A 27106-nucleotide genomic window follows, 5' to 3' on the forward strand; every position below is an offset into this window, starting at 1 on the left:
AGATCCAATAGTACATTAAGAGGATTATTCACTACAACCAAGTGGGATTTATCCCCAGGATGCAATGGTGATTCAACATTCACAAAACAACGTGATAGGTCACATCAATAAGAAAAAAAAAAGAATATATGATCCTCTCAATAGATACAGAGAAAGCATTTGACAAAATACAGCATTCATTCTTGTTTAAAACTCTTCAAAGTGTAAGGATAGAGGAAACAATACTCAATATATAAACCATCTATGAAAAGCCCATAACAAATATGTTTCTCAATGGGTAAAACCTGAGAGGCTTTCTCCTACGATTAGGAACATGACAGGGGTTTCTACTCTAGCCACTGTTACTTAACATAGTACTAGAAGTCCTAGCCTCAGAAATTAGACAACAAAAAGAAATAAAAGGCATTCAAATTGGCAAAGAAGTCAAATTCTCCTTCCTCACAGGTGACATCATAGTGTATATAGAAAACCCAAAGGATGCCACCCCAAATTTGCTACAATTCAATTCATTAATGTGGCAGGATAAAAATCAATGCACAGAAATCAGTGGCACTTCTGTACAGTAATAATGAGAGTGAAGAAAGAGAAATTAAGGAATCAATCCCATTTACAATTGCACTGATAAGTATAAAATACATAGGAATAAACCTATCCAAATAGGTAAATGATCTTTACAAATGAAGCCCAAACCATACAATATCTAGGAATAAACCTAAACAAAGAGGGAAAGGATCTATACTTTAAAAACTACAGATCACTTGTGAAAAAATAGAGGAAGACATATAGAGATGGAAAAGATTCCATGATCATGGATTTGAAGAATAAAATTGTGAAAATGTCGATGCTACCCAGGGCAATTTACACATTCAATGCAATACTTATCAAAACACCATGGACTTTCTTCAGAGAGTTGGAACAAATCATCTTAAGATTTGTGTGGAACCAGAAGAGACCCCAAATAGTCAGGGGAATATTGAAAAAGAAAACCAATGATGGGGGCATCATTATGCCTGATTTCAAGCTGTATTACAACATTGTGATCGTAAAGATAGTGTGGTCCTGGCACAAAAACAGACACATAGATGAAGGGAACAGAATAGAGAATCCAGAAATGGATCCTCAATTCTATGGTCAACTCATCTTTGACAGAGCAGTAAAGAATATCCACTGTAAAAAGGACAGTCTCTTCAATAAAAGGTGTTGGAAAAATTGGAAAGTCACATGCAGAAGAATGAAACTAGACCATTCTCTAACACCATACACAAATATAAACTCAAAATGTTTGAAAGATCTAAGTGTGCAACTAGAATCCATCAAAATCCTAGAGGAAAACAGAGGCAACAACTTATTTGAAGTGTGCAACAGCAACTTCTTGCAAGACACATCTGTAAAGGCAAGGGAGACAAAAGCAAAAATGAACTATTAGGACTTCATCAAGATAAAAGATTCTTCACAGCAAAAGGAACAGTCAACAAAACTAAAAGACAACCTACAGAATGGGACAAGATATTTGCAAATGACATATCAGATACAGGGCTAGTATCTAAGATCTTTAAAGAACTTTTCAAACTCAATACCCATGAAACAAACAATCCAGTCATGAAACAGGGAGAAAATATGTACAGAGATTTCTCCAAAGACCTCCACATGGCCAACAAGCACTTGAAAAAATGCTCCACATCACTTGCCATCAGGGAAATACAAATCAAAACCACAATGAGATACCACCTCACACCAGTGAGATTGGCTAAAATTAGAAACAGGAAACAACAAATTTTGGAAAGGATGTGGAGAATGGCTAACCCTCTTGCACTGCTGGTGGGAGTGCAAACTGATACAGCTACTCTGGAATACAGTGTGCGACTTCTTCAAGGAGTTTGATATAGAGCTACCCTACAAGCAAGCAATTGCACTACTGGGTATTTACCCCAAATATACAGATATAGTGAAACAATGGGACACCTGCATACCAATGTTCATATAAGCAATGTCCACAATAGCCAAGCTGTTGAAGGAGCCACGATGTCCTTTGACAGATGAATGGATAAAGTAGACGTGGTATATATACACAATGGAATATTACTCAGCCATCAGAAAGGACAAATACCTACCATTTTATATAACATGGATGTAACTGGAGGGTATTATGCCGAGTGAAATAAGTCAATTGGAGAAGGACAATCATTATATGGTTTCACTCATACGTGAACTATAAGAAATATTAAAAGGGATTATAAGGGAAAGGAGGGGAACTGAGTGGGAAAAATTAGAGTGGAAAACAAATCATGAGAGACTCCTAACTCTGGGAAACAAAGAAAGGGTTTCAGAAGGGAAGGTGGGTAGGAGAATGGGTTGGTTGTGTGATGGGAAATGAAGAGGGCACGTGATGGGATGAGCGGGTGTTATATTATATCTTGGAAAATTAAATTAAAATATAATAAAGGGTATATGTGAAACATACACAGATAATATTATCTTAATTAGGGAACAACTGAGATCTTTTCCCTTATTTATTAATTTATTTGAGAGAGATTATGTAAACAGGGAGGAGGGTCAGAGGGAGAGTGAGAATTAGACCCCCCACTGAGCAGGGAGCCTGATGCAAGGTTCTATCCTAGGACCCTGGGATCATGACCTGAACCAGAGGCAGACTATGAACAAACTGAGTCACCCAGTTGCCACTTAAGTCTTTTCCTTTTCCTCGTTCATGAATAAGACAGGTATGTCCAACCTCACCACTGTTATTTTATATTAACACTGGAAAGTCCTAGCCACAGCAATCAGACAACAAAAATAAAAGGCATTGAAATCAATAAAGAATAAAATTAAACTTTCACTATTTGCATATGACATGATACTGTATATAGAAAACCCAAAACACTACACCAGAAAAACTACTGGAACTGATAAATGAATTCATTAAAGTCGCAGGATACAAAATCAATGTACATAAATCTGTTGCATTACTATACACCACTAATGAAGCAGCAAAAAGAGAAATTAAAGAAACAGTTCCATTTCTACAACTGCACCAAAACCCAAAGGATACCTAGGCATAAATTTAATCAAAAAAGTGAACGACTGTACTCTAAAAACTATTAAATATGGATTAAATAAATTGAAGAGACACAAAGAAATTCAAACACATTCCATACACATTGATTGGAAAAGCAAATATAGGTATAATTTCTATACTGTCCTAAGTAATTTACACATTTAGTGCAATCCCTATCAAAATACCACCAACATTTTTCACTGGGCTGCAATAAACAATCCTAAAATTTGTATGTAACCATGAAAGACCCCAAATAGCTAAAGCAACCTTGAAAAAGAAAAACTAAGTTGGTGGCATCACAATTCTAGATTTCAAGTTACATTAAAAAGCTGTAGTGATCAAGACAGCTTTGTACTGACACAAAAGTAGACACATAGATCTGTGGAATCATACAGAGAACCCAGAAATATAGCTACAACTCTATGGTCAAATAATCTTTAAGAAACCAGGAAAGAATATCCATTCAGAAAAGGACAGTTTCCTCAAAAAATGGTACCAGGAAAACTGGAAAACAGTATGCCAAAAATGAAACTTACCACTTTGTTTTGCTATTAACAAAAATTAAATTCAAAATAGCTCAAAGAACTAAATGTGATACCTGACACCATAAGAATCCTGGAAGAGAACACAAGCAATAACTTCTTCAGTAATGATTGCTTTGAGGATAAATCTCCTCAGGGTAGGGAGAGAAAAACAAAAATAAACAATTGTGACTTCATCAAAATAAAACGCTTCTGCACAGCCAAAACAAAACAAAACGTGGAGGGTGCACTTGGGTGGCTCAGTCAGTTGACTGTCCAAGTCCTGATTTCTGCTCAGGTCATGATCTCAGGATTATAAGATAGAGCACCACATCAGGCTCTGTGCTCAGTTCAGAGTTAGCTTGAGGTTTTCTCACTTCCTCTCTCTGTGTCCTCTCCCCATTCATGCATACACTCTCTCATAAATAAAATAAAATAATAAAAATAAAATAAAATAAAATGGAAAAGAAAATAATAAAATAAAATAAAAATCAACAAAATTAAACAGCAACCTATGGAATGGGACAAGATATTCACAAATGACATATCTGAAAAAGGGTTAGTATTTAAAATAAGTAAAGAAATTATACAGCTGAACACCCAGACAAAATAATTCAATTGAAAATGGGCAGAATACATGAAAAGACATTTTTCCAAAGAAGTCATCCATATGGCAAACAGACATATGAAAGATGCTCAATATTACTCATCGTCATGGAAATACAAATCAAAACTACAATGAGATATCACATCACATCAGTCACAACGGCTAACAACAACACAAGAAATAAAGTGTTGGTGAGTATATGAAGAAAGTATTGGTGGCAATGCAACCTAGTGTAGTTATTGAGGAAAACAGTATGGAGATTCTTTAAAAGTTAAAAATAGAACTACCCTATGATCCAGCATTTCAGTACTATGTATTTACCCTAAAGAATATAAATATACTAATTGAAAGGAATACATGCACCCAATGTTTATAGCAGCATTATCTACACTACCAAATTATGAAAAACAGCCCAATTTCCATCAACTTATGAATGGATAAAGACAATGTGGTATGCTTGGGGTGGGGAAAGATGGCAGAAGAGTAGGATGCCCAAGTCATCTCTCCCCACCAACTTACCTAGATAACTTTCAAATTATCCTGAAAACCTACGATTTTGGCCTGAGATTTAAAGAGAGAACAGCTGGAATGCTACAGAGAGAAGAGTTTGCGCTTCTAACAAGGTAGAAAGATGGAAAAATAAATATACAAATAAAAAAGAATCCAGTGGGGGAGGGGTCCTGAGCTAAGGCTGGGCAGTAAGAACCTCCAGTCCCGGAGAAGCAGGAACTTTAAAAATCTTCTCAGATGGAAAGGCGCTCACTGAAAACACGGGCAGGATCCCAGGAGGGGCAGTGGAGCCTCCAGATTCCCAGGGTCACTAACAAAGGAAGTGCGCCCCGGGGGAGAGCACTCCACACAGCATGGGCCGAGCATGTAAAGGGCTGGAGCACGTGCTCAGTGTGGCCTCGGGAGCAGCTCAGGCGGCGGCTCTAGGTGGAGGGGGCTGCACCGCAAGAGTGCGATTCCAGTGGTGCAGGCCCCAGATCCCAGGGTACCGGGGGACACAGCTCAGAATCCTGTGCTACCCCTGGGACAGGCGGAGGCCGGGAAGACACAGAGCAGCAAGGACACTCCTGCCACCCAGCGGCCAGGAGCTCTGCAGATCAGCGCCCGCCCCCGGCGCATCCAGGCCCCTGCAGACTGGGAGACTGTGGTAGTTACTGCTGGAGCTGAATCCAGGGCTGGAGAGTTGGCTGCCATCACTGTTGTTGTTCCTCCTGATGTCACCCTGTGCCTGGGAGAGTCGAGCAGCCAGGGAACAGAGGCCTCACAGGATAAACAGCTCCCGCAGAGCTGTGCTCCTGGCATGGAGCGAGGCATTTCCCCAGATGCACACACCTGAGAATCACCACAGCAGGCCCCTGCCCCAGAAGACCAGCTGGAAGGACACAGGAAGAGCAAGTTCTTGACCAAGCAGTGCCGGAAAGCTCCAGAGTAAGACGAGGGATTTACAGTATATAGAACCAGAGGATATGCCACCTTGATTTTTTGGTTTTTGTTTTTTGTTCTTTTTTGTTGGTTTTCCCCCCTTTTTCTCTCTTTTTTTCTTCCTTTTTTCCAGTACAACTTGTTTTTAGCCACTCTGCACTAAGAAAGATGACTAGAAAGAACTCACCACAAAAGAAAGAATCAAAAAATGTACTTTTTCCCACAGAGTTACAAAATGTGGATTACAATTTAATATCAGAAAGCCAATTCATACCACAATTATAAAGCTACTGGTGGCTCCGGAAAAAAGCATAAAGGATTCCAGAGACTTCATGACTGCAGAATTTAGATTTAATCAGAATGAAATTAAAAATCAATTAAATGAGATACAATCCAAAGGCAGGTCCTAACAATGAGGGTTAATGAGGTAGAAGAACGAGTGAGTGACATAGAAGACAAGTTGATGGCAAAGAAGGAAGCTGAGGAAAAACGAGAAAAACAAAGTAATATGAGGAAAAGTTAAGAGAAATAAACGACAGCCTCAGAAGGAAAAATCTACGTTGAATTGGGGTTACAGAGGGGGCCGAAAGGGACAGAGGACCAGAAAGTGTATTTGAACAAATCATAACTGAGAACGCCCATAACTTGGGGAGGGAAATAGGCATTCAGATCCAGGAGATAGAGAAATCCCCCCGTAAAATCAATAATAACCATTCAACACCTCGACATTTCAGAGAGAAACTTGCAAATTCCAAAGATAAAGAGAAAATCTGTAAAGCAGCAAGAGATAAACGATTCCTAACTTCTATGGGGAGAAGTATTACATTAACAGCAGACCTCTACACAGAGAACTGGCAGGCCAGAAAGGGCTGGCAAGATATATTGAGGGTCCTAAATGAGAAGAACATGCAGACAAGAATACTCTATCCATCACGGCTCTCATTCAGAATAGAGGGAGAGATAAAGAGCTTCCAAGATAGGCAAAACCTGAAAGAATATGTGACCACCAAACCAACTCAGCATCAAATATAAAGGGGGACTCAGTAAAAGAAAGAAGAAGTCCAAGGAAACAACCCACAAAAACAGGGACTGAATAGGTATTATAATGACACTAACTTCATATCTTTCAAAAGTAACTCTGAACGTGAATGGACTTAATGACCCCATCAAAGGACACAGGGTTTCAGACGGGATAAAAAAGCAAGACCCATCTATTTGCTGTCTACCAGAGACTCATTTTAAACCTAAGGACAGCTCCAGGCTTAAAATAAAAGGTTGGAGAACCATATACCATTGAAATGATCCTCAAAAGAAAGCTGATGTAGCAATCATCATATGGGATAAATTAAAACTTATCCCAAAGACAGTAGTAAGAGATGAAGAGGAACACTATATCATACTTAAAGGATCTATCCAACAAGAGGACCTAACAATCATGAATATTTATACCCCTAATGTGGGAGCTGCCAAGTATATCAATCAATTAATAACCAGAGTTAAGACATACTTAGCAAAAATGAACTATTGGGACTTCATCAAGATAAGAAGCTTTTGCACAGCAAAGGATACAGTCAACAAAACTCAAAGACAACCTACAGAATGGGAGAAGATATTTACAAATGACATATCAGATAAAGGGCTAGTTTCCAAGATCTATAAAGAACTTCTTAAACTCAACACCAAAGAAACAAATAATCCAATCATGCAATGGGCAAAAGACATGAAAAGAAATCTCACAGAGGAAGACATAGACATGGCCAACAAGCACATGAGAAAATGCTTCACAACACTTGCCATTAGGTAAAAACAAATCAAAACCACAATGAGATACCACCTCACACCAGTGAGAATGGGGAAAATTAACAAGACAGGAAACAACAAATGTTGGAGAGGATGTGGAGAAAGGGGAACCCTCTTGCATTGTTGGTGGGAATGTGAACTGGTACAGACACTCTGGAAAACTGTGTGGAGGTTCCTCAAAGAGTTAAAAATAGAACTTCCCTAGGACCCAGCAATTGCACTGCTGGGGATTTACCCCAAAGATACAGATGCAGTGGAACACCAGGACACTTTCACCCCAATTTTTATAGCAGCAATGTCCACAATCGTCAAACTGGAAGGAGCCCTGGTGTCCATCGAAAGATGAATGGATAAAGAAGATGTGGTCTATGTATACAATGGAATATTACTCAGCCATTAGAAATGACAAATACCCACCATTTGCTTTAACATGGATGGAACTGGAGAGTATTATGCTGAGTGAAATAAGTCAATCGGAGAAGGACAAACATTATATGTTCTCATTCATTTGGGGAATATAAATAATAGTGAAAGGGAATATAAGGGAAGGGAGAAGAAATGTGTGGGAAATATCAGAAAGGGAGACAGAGCGTAAAGACTGCTAACTCTGGGAAACGAACTAGGGGTGGTAGAAGGGGAGGAGGGCGGGGGGTGGGAGTGAATGGGTGACAGGCACTGGGGGTTATTCTGTATGTTAGTAAATTGAACACCAATAAAAAATAAATTAAAAAAAGGTATACTTAGATAATAATACATTTATTCTAGGAGATTTCAACATGGTGCTTTCCGTAAATGACAGATATTCTAGGCACAACATCTCCAAAGAAACAAGAGCTTGAAACAATACAGTGGATCAGATGGATTTCACAGATATATACAGAACTTCACATCCAAACACAACTGAATGCACATTTTTCTCAAGTGCACATGGAACTTTTTCCAGATTAAACCACATACTGGGTCACAAATCAGGTCTTGACTGATGCCAAAAGATTGAGACTGTCCCCTGCATATTTTCAGACATATGCTTTGAAACTAGAACTAAAACACAAGAAGAAATTTGGAAGAAATTCAAATACATGTAGGATAAAGACCATCCTGCTAAAACATGAATGGGTCAACCAGAAAATGAGAGAAGAATTAAAAAGATTCATAGAAACTAATGAGAATGAAGATACAACCATTCAAAATATTTGGGATACAGCAAAAGCAGTCCTGAGGGGGAAATACATCTCAATACAAGCATCCATCCAAAAATGGAAACAACTCAAATACAAAAGCTAACCTTGCACCTAAAGAAGCTGGAGAAAAAACAACAAATAGATCCTAGACCCAGCAGAAGAAGAGGCTTAATAAAGATTTGAGCAGAACTCAATGAAATAGAGAGGAGAAGAACTGTGGAACAGATCAACAGAAAAAGGAGTTGGTTCTTTGAAAGAATTAATACGATAGATAAACCACTAGCCAGCCTTATTAAAAAGAAGAGAGAGAAGACTCAAAGTAATAAAATGATGAATGAGAAAGGAGAGATCATTACCAACACCAAGGAAACACAAACGATTTTAAAAACATATTATGAACAGCTATACGCCAATAAATTAGGCAATCTAGAAGAAATGGACGCATTCCTGGAAAGCCACAACTAACAAAACTGGAACAGGAAGAAATAGAAAACCTGAACGGGCCAATAACCAGGGAGGAAACTGAAGCAGTCATCAAAAAACTCCTAAGACACAAAAGCACAGGGCCAGATGGCTTCCCAGGAGAATTCTATCAAAGGTTTAAAGAAGAAACCATACCTAGTCTACTAAAGCTGTTTGGAAAGATAGAAAGAGATGGAGTACTTCCAAATTCGTTCCGTGAGGCCAGCATCACCTTAATCCCAAAACCAGACAAAGACCACACCAAAAATTAGAATTACAGACCAATATCCCTGATGAACATGGATGCAATAATTATCAACAAGATACTGCCAATAGGATCCAAAAATACATTAAGAAAATTATTCACCATGACCAAGTAGGATTTATCCCTGGGACACAAGGCTGGTTCAACACCCGTAAAACAATCAATGTGATTCATCATATCAGCAAGAGAAAAACCAAGAACCATATGATCTTCTCATTAGATGCAGAGAAAGCATTTGACAAAATACAGCATCCATTCCTGTTCAAAACTCTTCAGAGCGTAGGGATAGTGGGAACATTCCTCGACATCTTAAAAGCCATCTACGACGGGCACTGGGGGTTATTCTGTATGTTAGTAAATTGAACACCAATAAAAAATAAATTAAAAAAAAGCCATCTACGGAAAGCCCACAGCAAATATCATTCTCAATGGGGAAGCACTGGGAGCCTTTCCCCTAAGATCAGGAACAAGACAGGGATGTCCACTCTCACCACTGCTATTCAACACAGTACTGGAAGTCCTCGCCTCAGCAATGAGACAACAAAAAGACATTAAAGGCATTCAAATTGGCAAAGAAGAAGTCAAACTCTCACTCTTTGCCGATGACATGATATTGTCCATAGAAAACCCAAAAGCCTCCACCCCAAAATTGCTAGAACTCATACAGCAATTTGGCAGCGTGGCAGGATACAAAACCAATGCCCAGAAATCAATGGCATTTCTATACACTAACAATAAGACTGAAGAAAGAGAAATTAAGGAGTCAATCCCATTTACAATTGCACCCAAAAGCATAAGATACCTAGAATAAACCTAACCAAAGAGGTAAAGGATCTATACCCTAAAAACTATAGAACATTTCTGAAAGAAATTGAGGAAGACACATAGAGATGGAAAAATATTCCATGCTCATGGATTGGCAGAATTAATATTGTGAAAATGTCAATGTTACCCAGGGCAATTTACATGTTTAATGCAATCCCTATCAAAATACCATGGACTTTCTTCAGAGAGTTTGAACAAATTATTTTAAGATTTGTGTGGAATCAGAAAAGACCCTGAATAGCCAGGGGAATTTTGAAAAAGAAAACCATATCTGGGGTCATCACAATGCCAGATTTCAGCTTCTACTACAAAGCTGTGGTCATCAAGACAGTGTGGTACTGGCACAAAAACAGACACATAGATCAATGGAACAGAATAGAGAACCCAGAAGTAGACCCTGAACTTTATGGTCAACTAATATTTGATAAAGGAGGAAAGACTATCCACTGGAAGAAAGACAGTCTCCTCAATAAATGGTGCTGGGAAAACTGGACATCCACATGCAGAAGAATGAAACTAGACCACTCTCTTTCACCATACACAAAGATAAACTCAAAATGGATGAAAGATCTAAATGTGAGACAAGATTCCATCCAAATCCTAGAGGAGAACACAGGCAACACCCTTTGTGAACTCGGCCACAGTAACTTCTTGCAAGATACATCCACGAAGGCAAAAGAAATAAAAGCAAAAATGAACTATTGGGACTTCATCCAGATAAGAAGCTTTTGCACAGCAAAGGATACAGTCAACAAAACTAAAAGACAACCTACAGAATGGGAGAAGATATTTGCAAATGACGTATCTGATAAAGGGCTAGTTTCCAAGGTCTATAAAGAACTTATTCAACTCAACACCAAAGAAACAAAGAATCCAGTCATGAAATGGGCAAAAGACATGAAGAGAAATCTCACAGAGGAAGACATAGACGTGGACAACATGCACATGAGAAAATGCTCTGCATCACTTGCCATCAGGGAAATACAAATCCAAACCACAATGAGATACCACCTCACACCAGTGAGAATGGGGAAAATTAACAAGGCAGGAAACCACAAATGTTGGAGAGGATGCGGAGAAAAGGGAACCCTCTTACACTGTTGGTGGGAATGTGAACTGGTGCAGCCACTCTGGAAAAATGTGTGGAGGTTCCTCAAAGAGTTAAAAATAGACCTGTCCTACGACCCAGCAATTGCACTGTTGGGGATTTACCCCAAAGATTCAGATGCATTGAAACACTGGGACACCTGCACCCCGATGTTTATAGCAGCAATGTCCACAATAGCCAAACTGTGGAAGAAGCCTCGGTGTCCATTGAAAGATGAATGGATAAAGAAGATGTGGTTTATGTATACAATGGAATATTACTCAGCCATTAAAAACAACAAATACCCACATTTTGCTTCAATGTGGATGGAACTGGAAGGTATTATGCTGAGTGAAGTAAGTCAATCGGAGAAGGACAAACATTATATGTTCTCATTAATCTGGGGAATATGAATAGTAGTGAAAGGGAATAGAAGGGAAGGAAGTAGAAATGTGTAGGAAATATCAGAAAGGGAGACAGAACATAAAGACTCCTAACTCTGGGAAACGAACTAGGGGTGGTGGAAGGGGAGGAGGGCGGGGGGCGGGGGTGAATGGGTGACGGCACTAAGGGGGGCACTTGACAGGATGAGCACTGGGTGTTATTCTGTATGTTGGCAAATTGAACACCAATTAAAAATAAATTTATTATTAAAAAAAGAATTCTGTATCTAAAAAAAAAAGAAACTTAAAAATGAAGAGGTGGTAAAATATTGTAGTTAAGGTGGGAAAAGAGGAAAATAATTGGAAGTTTTTAGTCTGATACAAACAATGAGTTGTAATGGAAAAAGGGGAAAAAAGGAGGAAATTTAAAAAAAAAAAACGGGGAGTGGAGGGACCCTCTAGTTTTATTAACTATATTCCCTTGATTTTCCCTTGGTCCTGGAGCTTTCCTGCACTGCTTGGTCAAGTACTTGCTCTTATCCTGTTCTTCCAGCAGGTCTTCTGGGGAAGGGGTCTGTTGTGTTGATTCACAAGTGTGTGTGTCTGTGCAGAGCTGCCCCATCCCCTTCCAGGTGCTGGGCTTAGTGGAGGCTGTTTATCCTGTGAGGCCTTTGTTCACTGGAGGCCCTGACCCTTTCAGACACACGGTGAAACAAGGAGGAAAAACAATGGCGGTGGCCTGATTTCTGGCTCTGGATTCACCTCCCCACTAGTAAGTAGTGCAGTCTCCCAGTCTGCACTGGCCTAGGTGCTGCACAGGCCAGCACGGGTGTACTGATCTACATAGCTTGTGGGGCGCCCAGCAGCAGGAGAGTTCTCACTGTCCTGTGTCCTCCCTGCTTAGGCCTGTCCTGGAGGAACGCAGGATTGCCAGCTTTGTTAGCTCAGGCACCCTGGGATCCAGAGTCCTCTGGGGTCTGCAGCTCACGAAGGCAACAGGGCACAGCCAGCTCCATCCAGAGCCAGCCTGCTTAACGACTGGCTTATCCCAAATGTACCGAAGGCTGTGACGCTCCAGTCCTTTACCAAGATTGGTCTGTGGTTTGTGGTGGTGTTTCCCGGGGGTGCACTTCCTCCAATAGTGACTCTGGGAATCTGGGGGCTTCACTGCCCCTCCTATGATTCTGTCTGATTTCTCTGCTAAGGACTTTTGTGCCCGGAAAGAATCCAGCTCAGATTTTTAAAGTTCCCACTTCTCAAGGGTTGGGCTTTCCTGTCTTGGAGGCTTTCATTGCTCTGCTTTAGTCCTGCTCCTCACAGTGTCCCCCTCCCACTCTAGTCTTTTTTATTATTTTTTTTCTGCCTTTCTACCTTGCTATAAGCAAAATCTTTTCTCTCTGTAGCATTCTGGCTTTTTTCTCTTTAAGTCTCAAGTCGAATTCATACATGTTCAAGATGCTTTGAAAGTTATCTAGGTAAGTTGGTGGGACCAGGTGAGTTGAGAACTCCTACTCTTCTACCATTTTTGTCCACCCTCCAGCACATTTTGATCTTGTTATAGCTAATTCCATTAAGACAGTTCTCAGCCAAAATGATGCATAATTTTCAAACTTTCAAAAGAAATTATTTTCTATGTATTCAAAAATGGTCAATCTTCAGTTATTTTACAGTAAAGATGTCAAGGTAAGTATAGAAGCATGATCTTTTAATACGTTAAAATGATCCTTGGTCTCAATTATATTAACTTAAAACCAGAATAAATTTTCATAACAAAATAAGTGAAAGATTTGACCCATAATTTTCTGTTTGTCAGATAACAAATAAAATTGTTCAATGAATATTCTTTCCAGATGGTCTTTTTCCCCGACTTTAAATCCTGACTATAGAAGAATTTTAGCTTGTGTATCTCACAGTTTAAGGCCCCTGATTTTTCTTTCACATTTTTTCTTTCATTTATTACAGCTGCCTAAGCAGCCTATAACAGAGCCCATACACTTTCCCTCTAGAATATCACTTCTTATTCCTCCATTTTCTAAGTACTCTGGTACCCAGAAATTCCTTCCAACAGAATTTTCAGTCCAGAAACATTATAACACAATACTCAAACATTTCAGTATGTTGCCATTTCTTTTTTTAAAAGATTTTATTTATTTATTCATGAGAGAGACAGAAAGAGGCAGAGACACAGGCGGAGGGATACCCTCTAGTTCTATATAATCTTAATCTGTCGACTTCCCCTGGAGCTTTCCAGCGCTGCTTGGTCAAGACCTTGCTCTTCCCCTGTCCTTACAGCTGGTCTTCTGGGAGAGGGGTCTACTGTGCTGATTCTCAGGTGTGTATGTGCACCTGGGGAAGATGCTTTGCCCCCTGCCAGGTGCCAGGCTTAGTAGGAGCTGTTTACCCCATGATGCCTTTTTTCCCTAGCTCCCTGCCTCTCCTAGGCACATGGTGACACCAGGAAGAACAACACCACTGGCGGCCGCCAGAATTCCAGCTCTGTAGTCAGCTCTGTGTTTGTAACTAATGCAATCTTCCAGTCTGCACTGGCCTAGATGCTCATGGGACCCACGCAGCTGTGATGATCTGCACAGCTTGGGGTGCCAGTGGCAGGAGAATTCTCGCTGTCCTGTGATATCCCCACTTCCATCTGTCCTGGGGGGAGTGCAGGATTGGTGGCTGTGTCTGCTCTGTGCCCCTGGGATCCAGGACCCTGTTCTGCTGGAATCATGCTCCTAGGTCGCATGGCTCCCGAAGGCAGCAGAGCACAGACACCTCCGACTGGAGCCCCTGCCTAACTGACTGGCTTCTCCCAGATGCCCTACCAGGTGCACTCCTCAGCCCTTTACCAAGATCGGCCCTCAGTTTATGGTGTGGTTTCCCTCGGGTGCATTTTCTCTATTAGTGACTCCAGGAAACTGGAGGCTTCACTACCCCTCCTGTGATTCTGTCCAAATTTCCTGCTAAGTCCTTTTCCATCCAGGAAGAATCTAGTGCAGATTTTTAAACTTCCCACTTCTCTGGGCCTGGGTTTTCCTGTTCTGGGGGCTTTCGCTGCAAGGTTTTAGCCCAGCTCCTCACAGTGCCCCTCCCCCACTTGATTTTTTTTATTTTATTTTTGTCTGCCTTCCTACCTTGCTAGAAGCAAAAACTCTTCTCTCTAGTGTTCTGGCTGTTCTCTCTTTGAATCTCAGGTGAATTTGTAGGTGTTCAGGATGACTTGAAAGTTATCTAGGTAAGTTGGTGGGGCCAGGTGTGTTGAGGACCACTTCTCCTCTGCCATCTTGCCTCACCTCTGCTCTTTGTATTTATTTATTTTTTATATTTTTAAAGATTTTATTTATTTATTCATGAGAACACACAGAAAGGGGAGAGAAAGAGGCAGAGACACAGGCAGAGGGAGAAGCAGGCTCCCTGCAGGGAGCTGGACGTGGGACTCGATCCTGAGTCTCCAGGATCACGCCTTGGGCTGAAGGCAGCACTAAATTGCTGAGCCACACAGGCTGCCCTGCTCTTTGTATTTAGATAGGGCTTGTATTAAATGTTTAGATTGCTTTGGATAGTATAGATATTTTACTGATGTTTGTTCTTCATTTTATATTATTTTTTTATTCATTTGAGCCAGGGAGATGGAGAGAGAGAGAGAGAGGGCATAAGAAGGGGTATAGGCAGAGAAGAGGGAGAAGCAGACTCCTTGCTCAGCGTATTATGAGCAGCTATACACCAATAAATTAGGCAATATGGAAGAAATGGATGCATTTCTGGAATACCACAAACTACCAAAACTGGAACAGGAAGAAATAGAAAACCTGAACAGGCCAATAATGAGGGAGGAAATTGAAACAGTCATTAAAAACCTCCAAAGACACAGAAGTCCAGGGCCAGATGGCTTTCCAGGGGAATTCTATGAAATATTTAATGAAGAAATAATACCTATTCTACTAAAGTTGCTCTGAAAAATAGAAAGGGAAGGAATACTTCCAAACTCTTTCTATGAGGCCAGCATCACCTTAATTCCAAAACCAGACAAAGACCACACCAAAAAGGAGAATTATAGACCAATGTCCCTGATGAGCGCAGATGCAAAAATTCTCAACAAGATACTAGCCCATAGGATAGAACAGTACATTAAGAAGATTATTCGCTATGACCAAGTGAGATTTATCCCTGGAATGCAAGAGTGGGTCAACACTTGTAGAACAATCAACGTGATAGATAACATCAACAAGAGAAAAAGCAAGAACTGTATGATCCTCTCATAGATGCAGAGAAAGGATTTGACAAAAATAGAGCATCCGTTCCTGATCAAAACTCTTCAGAGTGTAGGGATAGAGAGACATTCCTCAGCATCATACAAGCCATCTACGAAAAGGCCACAGGAAATATCATTATCAATGGGGAAACACAGAAAGCCTTTCCTCTAAGATGAGAAATGAGACGGGGATGTCCACTCTGACCACTGCTATTCAATATAGTACTAGAAGTCCTAGCCTCAGCAGTCAGACAACAAAAAGAAATAAAAGGCATTCAAATGGGCAAAGAAGTCAAACTCTCCCTCTTTGCAGATGATATGACACTGTACATAAAAACCCCCAAATCTCCACCCCAAGATTGCTAGAACTCATACAGCAATTTGGCAGTGTGGCAGGATACAAAATCAATGCTCAGAAATCAGTGGCATTTCTATACACTAACAATGAGACTGAAGAAAGAGAAATTAAGCAGTCAATCCCATTGACAATTGCACCCAAAAGCATAAGATACCTAGGAATAAACCTAACCAAAGAGGTAAAGGATCTATACCCTAAAAACTACAGACAACTTCTGAAAGAAATTGAGGAAGACACAAAGAGATGGAAAATATTCCATGCTCATGGATTGGTAGAATTAATATTATGTAAATGTCAATGCTACCCAAGGCAATTTACATGTTCAATGCAAACCCTATGAAAATACCACGGACTTTCTTCAGAGAGTTGGAACAAATCATCTCAAGAGTTGTGTGGAATCAGGAAACACCTGAGTAGTCAGGGGAATATTAAAAAAGAAAACCATAGCTGGGGGCACCACAATGCCAGATTTCAAGTTGTACTGCAAAGCTGTGATCATCAAGACAGGGTGGTACTGGCACAACTACAGACACATAGATCAATGGAACAGAATAGATCACCCAGAAATGGGCCCTCCACTCTATGGTCAACTAATATTCGATAAAGCAGGAACAACTTTCCACTGGAAAAAAAGTCTCTTCAATAAATGGTGCTAGGAAAATTGGACAGCCACGTGCAGAAGAATGAATGTGGACCATTCTCTTATACCATACACAAAGATAAACTCAAAATGGATGAAAGATCTAAATTTGAGACAAGAACCATCAAAATTCTAGAGGAGAGCACAGGCAGCACTCTTGTTGAACTTGGCCACTGCAACTTATTGCAAGATACATCTATTAACTTCTTGAAAGATACATCTTGCAAAGGAAAGAAAAGCAGAAATGAACTATTGGGACTTCATCAATATAAAAAAATTCTACACAAGAAAGAAAAAGTCAACAAAACTAAAAGATAGCCTACAGGATGGGAGAAGATATTTGCAAATATCATATCTGATGAAGGGCTAATATCCAATATCTATAAAGAACTTATTAAACTCAACAGCAAAGGAACAAACAACCCAGTCATGAAACAGTCTAAATACATGAACAGACATTTCACCAAAGAAGACATAGACATGGCCAACAAGCACATGAGAAAATGCTCCACATCACATGCCATTAGGGAAATACAAATCAAAACCACAATAAGATACCGCCTCTCACCAGTGAGAATGGTGAAAATCAACAAGACAGGAAAAAACAAATGTTGGAGAAGATGTGGAGAAAGGGGAACACTCTTGCACTGTTGGTGGGAATGTGAACTGGTACCACCACTCTGGAAAACTGTTTGGAGGTTCCCCAAAGAGTTAAAAATAGAGCTACCCTATGACCCAGTAATTGCACTACCCTGGATTTACTCCAAAGGTACAGATGCATGAAAAACCAAGACACCTGGACTCCATTGTTTATATGTATCAAACTGTGGAAGGAGTCTGTATATACAACGGAATATTTCTCAGCTATTAGAAACGATGAATACCCACCATTTACTTTGACGTGGATGGAACTGGAGAGTATTATGCTGAGTGAAGTAAGTCAATCCGAGAAGGACAATCATCATATGGTTTCACTCATATTGGGTATTTAAAAAATATTGAAGGGAATTATATGGGAAGGATAGAAATTAAGTGAGAAAAATCATAATGGGTGACAAAACATGAGAGACTCCTAACTCTGGGAAATGAACAAGGGGTAGTGGAAGGGGAGGTGGTCAGGGTGATGGGGTGACTGGATTTCAGGCACTGAGGGGGGGATTTGACTGGATGAGCACTGGATGTTATACTATATGTTGGTAAATCAAACTCTAATAAATATATATATACAAAAAAGGAAGAAACCCTAAATTAAAAGATACAAATATAAAATATTAATACTACTTAGTATTCCAAACATATAAAGAAAAACTCAACAACATTTGCAACTTTATAACAAGAATAAAAATTACCCAATTTAAAAACGCACTTTGGGAGACACTGGATGGGTGTTATATGTTGGCAAATCGATCTCCAATAAAAAAAAATGGACAGAGGGCTTGAATGGCTCTTTCTCCAAAGATGTAAAATTGGCCAATAAGCACGTGAAAAATTTCTCAACATCTTTATTCATTAGAGAAATGAAAATCAAAACTACAATGAGATACCACTTAATACCTACTAGAATGTATATATCAATTTATGAAAAGGCATGGAGGAAACTTAAAGTATTTATTATTTTTTTTAAATTTTTTATTGGTGTTCAATTTACTAACATACAGAATAACCCCCAGTGCCCGTCACCCATTCACTCCCACCCCCCGCCCTCCTCCCCTTCTACCACCCCTAGTTCGTTTCCCAGAGTTAGCAGTCTTTACGTTCTGTCTCCCTTTCTGATATTTCCCACACATTTCTTCTCCCTTCCCTTATATTCCCTTTCACTATTATTTATATTCCCCAAATGAATGAGAACATATAATGTTTGTCCTTCTCCGACTGACTTACTTCACTCAGCATAATACCCTCCAGTTCCATCCACGTTGAAGCAAATGGTGGGTATTTGTCATTTCTAATAGCTGAGTAATATTCCATTGTATACATAAACCACATCTTCTTTATCCATTCATCTTTCGTTGGACACCGAGGCTCCTTCCACAGTTTGGCTATCGTGGCCATTGCTGCTATAAACATCGGGGTGTAGGTGTCCCGGCGTTTCACTGCGTCTGTATCTTTGGGGTAAATCTAGACCACTCTCTTTCACCATACACAAAGATAAACTCAAAATGGATGAAAGATCTAAATGTGAGACAAGATTCCATCAAAATCCTAGAGAAGAACACAGGCAACACCCTTTTTGAACTTGGCCACAGTAACTTCTTGCAAGATACATCCACAAAGGCAAAAGAAACAAAAGCAAAATGAACTATTGGGACTTCATCAAGATAAGAAGCTTTTGCACAGCAAAGGATACAGTCAACAAAACTCAAAGACAACCTACAGAATGGGAGAAGATATTTACAAATGACATATCAGATAAAGGGCTAGTTTCCAAGATCTATAAAGAACTTCTTAAACTCAACACCAAAGAAACAAACAATCCAATCATGAAATGGGCAAAAGCCATGAACAGAAATCTCACAGAGGAAGACATAGACATGGCCAACATGCATATGAGAAAATGCTCTGCATCACTTGCCATCAGGGAAATACAAATAAAAACCACAATGAGATACCACCTCACACCGGTGAGAATGGGGCAAATTAACAAGGCAGGAAACAACAAATGTTGGAGGGGATGCGGAGAAAAGGGAACCCTCTTACCTTGTTCGTGGGAATGTAAACTGGTGCAGCCACTCTGGAAAACTGTGTGGAGGTTCCTAAAGTATTTATTATTAATTGAAAATGGCTTTCTGAAAAGTTAAATACTCTCTAAGGGCATGTAATTTTGGAGAAAGCAAAACTATATAGAAGTAAAAATATTAGTGGTTTCCAGAGGTTAGAGGGAAGGGAGGAATCAATAAATGGACTGAGAAACTTTAGGACAGTGAAATTATTCAGTATGATACTATAATAGTGGATGCATGCCATTATTCATTTGTCCATATTCTTAGAATGTATAACATCAAGATTGAATCCTAGTGTAAACTATGGACTCTGGGTGATAATAATGCTTTAATGTAGGTTCATCCATGTTAACAAATGTACTATCCTGGTGGAGGATGTTCATAATGGGAGAGGCTATCCATCTGTAGGAACAGGGTACATGATAAATCTCTGTACCTTCTGCTCAATATTTCTGTGAACCTAAAATTAAAAATAAAGTCTATTAAAACCAAGTAGCTATTGTAGATTTAAGTTTTTTTTACATACAGTTCCAATTTTCTTACATTTTAAATTCCTTTTCAGGGAAATAGACAAGATTCTAAAGTGTATGTGACTGGTTCTGACAGTTCTATTCTGTTTAACTAACATCCTCAAATATTTCTATCAGGTGTGGTTCACAGGTGTCTAAAACTCCAAACCAAATGATTCACTGAGATATTTTGGGTCCACATGAGAATGAATACAAGCATCTCAGGGAGTAGTAAACTAGAAAGGCAAACATTAAAGTGGAGTCACAGATACTTCTCTTAATTTGACCTTCTTTTCTTTTTTTTAATTTTTTTATGATAGTCACAGAGAGAGAGAGAGAGAGAGAGAGAGAGAGACAGGCAGAGGGAGAAGCAGGCTCCACGCACCGGGAGCCCAACGTAGGATTCGATCCCGGGTCTCCAGGATCGCGCCCTGGGCCAAAGGCAGGCGCTAAACTGCTGCGCCACCCAGGGATCCCTGAGCTTCTTTTCTTATTGAGTAAAGCTATCCAGTATCTACTCCAGGACGTGAAAAAAAAAAAAACAGTTGTATGTAATAAAAGATAAATTATTTTAGACTCAGACATTCCAAGGAATCCACCACTTTCTAGCTGTATAGTCTATGCAAGGGATTTATTTTTTTAATTTTTTATTTTTTATTTATGATAGTAACACAGAGAGAGAGAGAGAGGCAGAGACATAGGCAGAGGGAGAAGCAGGCTCCATGCACCGGGAGCCCGACGTGGGATTCGATTCCGGGTCTCTAGGATCGTGCCCTGGGCCAAAGGCAGGCGCCAAACCCCTGCACCACCCAGGGATCCCTATGCAAGGGATTTCATCTGTCTTAGCCTCAGTTCTCTTATCTGAAATATGATAATAATAAATGTCTACAGATAGTAATGTACCTATTAATTGAGATACGATGTACAGCAACTAGCCCAATAAATGATGGCTAATAATATCTAATATAGTCCTAGAATAATTTTCCATTTTATAAAATAATTTGTAAAAAAATAATTTCTTACTCCTCTATATAGCAACACAAATCTATGAAGTTTTTGCTCTTACCAACCATGGAAAGGAAAGATCAGAGCTGAATCATATGTAACTGCCAGGATGAACCGAGCCTCTAGGAATACATAATCTCAGACTTTTTGGTCTTGACTGAGAGTAACTATAATTCTAATGGAGGTACAATTAGAGATGGTCAAGGGACACAAGGGTTAATAATAGAATTCGCTGTCTAGCTCAATGCCTTAAATTCGGAGTTGTGAAACTACCCTTAGAAATCATGTTTGTACATTGTTTTTAATACCTTTGTAGAAATATATACTTGTTATTTAAGATTCCGCTCATTTCTTACTTTCTTCATGATATCTTTGCTGATCTTGCTATCTTATTCATACTTAAAAAGTTTTTTTTGTACTGAAGTTACAGCTCTTAGAAAATCTTCCTCAGTACAGACATTTTTTTGTGTGTTGGTATCTGTCCTCCCATTATATAAAGAGCTTTGTGAGAGAGAAAGATCTCTGTTTTTAATCTTTCATGCATTCTGGGTAATACCTAACACAGAACTTGGGACATATTAGGCAATTAGTTAATATTTTTGAACTGTCTCTCTTGTTTGGTTATCAGTATAACTCATATGCACTGCAGATTTATCTGTGTTTGTAAATTATTCAGTCCTTTGAATTACAGAAAAACAGTGTCAGAATATCTCAACCAGAAACTTTTTCACCGGTGTAACAGGAGAAAAATTAACATAGTTATATTTGTTTCTAGATGTTTTTGTTTATTCTTTGTACAATCTACTTTCTAAATTTATTACCTCACCCAACCACATACTCAAGGATCTGGAAACTCAAATTATTTCTTGTTGTGGTTTAAGCATGCCTGCTTCTGGATACAAGATAAGAATATAAAGGCTTTGCTACTATACTGTTTTTCTTTATGTTTCTCATTGGCTTCATTTTGCTACCCTAAATGGATTGAGTCAAGGCCATGTTTTCATGCCATAGACATGCCATTCAAATATCAGTGTGACCATTTTTGAAAAGTCACTATGTACCACTTTATTGCTGCAGATGTCTTTTACATCTGGCAAGGGCCATTTTTCTGCATGTCAACAGTAATTCAATATAACAGCTGCCTCTTTTGACAAGCTTAGTGTCAGACTCTAAAATGACAGGGTGACAGTTTTCTTTTTCCTGAACAGAACATAGTGCAAATTAACTATTTGAATGCAGGAGCATTAAATGCATTTAGAGCACATTATTTTTTTCTGAGTAATCTGAATAGGCTTGGGATATTATTTGTGTGAATATATGGTCTATAGAGCTACTGAAGCTGATGATTCAAGGTGTTTTTCAGGACGTTTTGATTTGTACCTGAAATATGCTAATATAAAACTAAAAAAATTAAATGAATATAAAGCAATTACTAAATAGAAACAGTGGAAATTGAGAAATGTGTAGAATAAACACTTGAGTTACACTGTCTAAATTCCTTAGGGTTCTTTGTGGATTCAGATTTAAAGTGTGTGCTACTACCACAGCTAATGGTATCATAAGCTAAACTTTTCTATTGTAGCCATTGTGCATATCATTTTCTCTTTAAAAAGCTAGCTATGAGAGATGGCCTTGCATGTAATCATAAACCTAATGACAATACTGGTCTATGCTACTTTCATGGCTATTCTTTATGTGCATTTCTTTTTTTCTAAAGTCTGCCTGACTGGAAGCAAGAACCTAGGAACTTGGTTCTACCTCCCTCCTTCCTGTTTGATTCTCTTGAGATGAAAACATTTTGATTGAAATACTTTCTTTTTAAATATATATATATATAAATATATTAAATGTATATAATATACATATGTATATGTATATATAGATATATATTCATGAGAGATACAGAGAGAGAGGCAGAGACATAGACAGAGGGAGAAGCAGGCTCTTCACAGGGAGCCCAATGCGGGATTCAATCCCCAGACCCGGGATCATGTCCTGAGCTGAAGGCAGATGCTCAACATCTGAGCCACCCAGGTTTCCCCAAAATACTGTTATTTTTATTTTGTTAGAGAGAGAGAAAAAGAAAACACAAGCAGGGGAAGGGGCAGAGGGAGAGAGACAGACTCCCTACTGAGTGGGGGGCCTGATGTAAGGCTTCATCCTACAATCCTGAGATCATGAGCTGAGCCAAACTCATGCTTAACCAACTTAGCTACCCATGCACCCCTTAACTGAAGTGCTTTCTGCCAGTCACTGAGCTGCACATGGGGACACTCAGGGGAAATAAAAGCAGATATAACCCCTGCCTTCATAGTGTTTGCAGTCTATTACAGTATTAATTTTCTATGACTGCCATAACAAATTATCATAGACTTAGTTTAAAACAGCACAGGTTTATTTTCCTATAGTTCTATAAGTCAAAGAAGCCTGAGCATAGATTTCTGAATTAGTTCCTCTGCTTGGAGTTTCACAATGTTGAAATCAAGGTATCAGGGTGCTGTAGTTCCTTCTGGAGACTGTAAGAGAGAGTATGTTTCTTTGATCACACTAGTAATTGGTAGAATTTAATTCCTTGTCACTGTAGCACTGAGTTCCCCATTTTATTGCTGGCTGTCAACTGACAGTCATTTCTAGTTTTCAGAGGCCACCTATGTTTCTTGGCTCATGGCCTTTTTTTGATATCTTTATAGCCAGCAATGGTAAATCAAGTCCCTCTCATGCTTTGTTTCTTTCCTTTTCTTCTACCATAGCTCTCTGACTTCATCGGGGAAAATGTTTCTATTTTTAAAGAAACATATTATTAGATTGGCCCAACTAGATTATCTCATCCCAGTTCCATAAATTTAATAACATCTATAAAGTGCCTTTGTCTTCTATGGTAAGCATAGTCACAGGATTTGGGAATCAGGTCATCAACATATAGGGGGAGACATTATTCTCTCAACTTCATGGGGGAAATAGAAATGGAAGAAGTCCAATAATTTATAAAAGAAGCACAGAATGGTATTTTGAAAATGTTATGAGGAGGACTAACCAGAGGTTCAGGAAATATCTTCCTAAGGAAGTACTTTCTAAGCTAAAAGAGTAGGAATTAGTCAGAAAAATAAGATTGTGCAGGAGGAAAGTTTCAGAAAGAGGGAAAACTAGGTATACATGCCTAGAGATAATGAATATAATACTGAAGATACAATAGATTTTATTTAAGATAATAAAACAAGCTTTACTACATCATTATAGGAAGTGGAGGAGTATAATGTAATAGACCAGAGAAGTGAACAGGATCCATATTATTTAGGCCTCTTTGTGCTTTGTTGAAAATGTAGATCTTTGTCCTACAAACATCAAAAGTCCACTGAAAAGTCCTACCTTGCAATGCCCTGAGGCCTAACATCTGTGACATAAGACTTAAGATTAAGGCCCAGTATTACATGGGCCTTGACATCTGGAAAAAACTGGGAAGACCTTGAATGACCTAGTTGCAAGATTCTATCTTTATTGTTATCCTGAAAAATGGTACTGTATCCAAGCATCTGTTATTATCACAGGGAAGACAAAATGCCCATAAACCTTATGTATAAGGCTTTAGTTCTCTGCTAGGCCATGGATGTATTCAAACAAGCCAATTATACTACCCTGTGTTATACCTCACCTTCTTAATACTACAGTGGCTGCTCCCCATGTTCCTGGTTTACTCTGTTCCTGAGGAAAACCTCATGTCACCAGCTATTCATGATATGTGGTCTCCTTCTTCACTAAACTGTGAGTATATGTGATTAATATACTACTGTAAATTTCATCTTTCCAGTCTCAGTATTGTGTGTTTGTACATCCATATAACCCTAGATTAGGAATCCTTTACTCACCAAAGAGTTAAAGTGCACATGAATAAAACTAAATCTAGACCTCATTTATCACTCATAATTTCAATCTGACCTTTAACTACTTAAGAGGAGAAATATGGTAAAAATAATGAGTTGCACTTAAAAATTTAGGGACAGGTAACTGCTTAACATCCTCCCTTAACTTACGTGGCTTGGTAGAGAGAAGATTTGTATTTTTATACAGGAAAGTCAGAGCAACTATGCTCCTTCCCCAAAGGATGTTTTAGTTGTATAAACATGTTCATACACTTAGCAGTAGGAGAAATACTTGGGTCATGGAGTTTTGACTGGTAGCCTTTATTATACCATTTAAGCAACTGCATATCCATGCATACAGTAGGTCTAGCTGGCCAATCAAGAAAATTATTCCAGGCCCAAAGTGGAAACAGTACATAATAAAAGGCCAAAACCTCTATTGTTTTAGAATCCATATCTGTTATTAATTTGCAGTATGATCTTATATAGATCATTTTTCTTCCCTGTGTTTCAATAATTCTATTTGGAGAGAATACATGGAGTAGTTAGAATCAATGGTCTCTATAGTTTCATTACTTTGTGATGTATAATTCTGCAAAAGTTTATGATTAAGACTTTAAAGGGATCAACTTATTCCTGAACTTATAGACTGTAATAATTATTGTGTGGCCTGTTGTTAAGTGGTGAGCTATTAACAATTGAACCTCTGTGGTACAAGAGGATGCTGTTTCTTTTTAGCTTTTTAGAGTTTATAAAAAGCAGGAAAGTTATCAGCTGTTACTTTTTACCTTTTCCAATAGCATTTGTGAAGATCACCTGAAACGGGTTATTGTATGTTCCAGAGTTAATGTTTTTTGTGATTTTATTGCAGCAAAATGGCACAATTGAGAATTGATTTATGAGGCTCTCTTGCTAAATGAGAGTTTCTTTAATCAATTTGTACTTTTCCATCTTAATCAGTGTCATCTAACAGGAAGGAGAAAACAAAAGTGACATATGACTAAATTACAAAGGATGAGCCCACCTTTTACTACAGACTTCTGCCTTCTCCTAATTGGTTATAGTTTAAATTCAGTTCAACATTAGGTCTCAACTTACCTCTTCTAAATTAGGACTCAATATAGCTTCTAGGAGCTGAAGCTCAGGAAGTTGAACAAATAATCACTATGGGTATTCTATATTTTTATAAAAATAAACACATACCCATGATTAATCATATCTAGGACTCCATCTCTAAGAATGAATCAAGGTCATAGTTTTCCCTTATCATAGCTACCTTAATATTCAGAGGGAAGTACCAATCACCATAAACTTATCTCCATATTATTTTATGCCTCTGTCATGCATAGGATTTCCTAAGTACTTCTTAAATATAGTTACATCTTCAGCCTCTATTATTCATTGTAGAAAATAAGTAAATGCAAAACAAGGCGGGACAAAATTATTTTTGCCATTTGAGAGCAAAGGATGGTAAAAGTTGGTAATGAAAACATGTAAATTAAGCTTATCCCACCTGATATTTACTTTTTAAAGACATAACCATGTTACTCATCTTTCTATAATAACTTATTCTTCTAAGAATAATATTCTCAAGGTTCATCCATGTTGTGACATGTGTCACAATCTCATTATTTTTTAAGGCTTAATAATATCCTGTTGTAGGTATATGCCACATTTTTAAATCCATTCTCCCATTGATGGACACTCGGGTTGGTTCCACCTTTTGGCTATTGTGAATAATGTTGCTCAGGACATGGATATACAAGTATCTGTTTGAGTCTCTGAATTATTTGGAATATGAATAATTTAGAAGTGGAATGCTGGATCATATGGTAATACTATGTTTATATTTTAGGAAACTGCCAAAATGTTTTCCATAGCAGCTGTATCATTTTACATTCCCACCAGGCAATGGATTAGGGTTTCAAATTAAACAACACCCTCAGTAACAATATTTTTAATAGTCAACCCTAATGAGTGTGAAGTAATATCTTCTCATCATTTCAATTTGCAGTTCCCAGTTGCTACTAATGTTGAACATAGTTACATGTGCTTATTTGGACATGTGCATGTCTTATTTGGACATGTGCATGTCCTGCAATTCAACAATACACAAGAAGGCAACTCAATTAAAAAATGTGTAACAGAGTT

This window comes from Canis lupus, chromosome X (assembly GCF_011100685.1).
Source record: "Canis lupus familiaris isolate Mischka breed German Shepherd chromosome X, alternate assembly UU_Cfam_GSD_1.0, whole genome shotgun sequence".
Classification (NCBI taxonomy): Eukaryota; Metazoa; Chordata; class Mammalia; order Carnivora; family Canidae; genus Canis; species Canis lupus.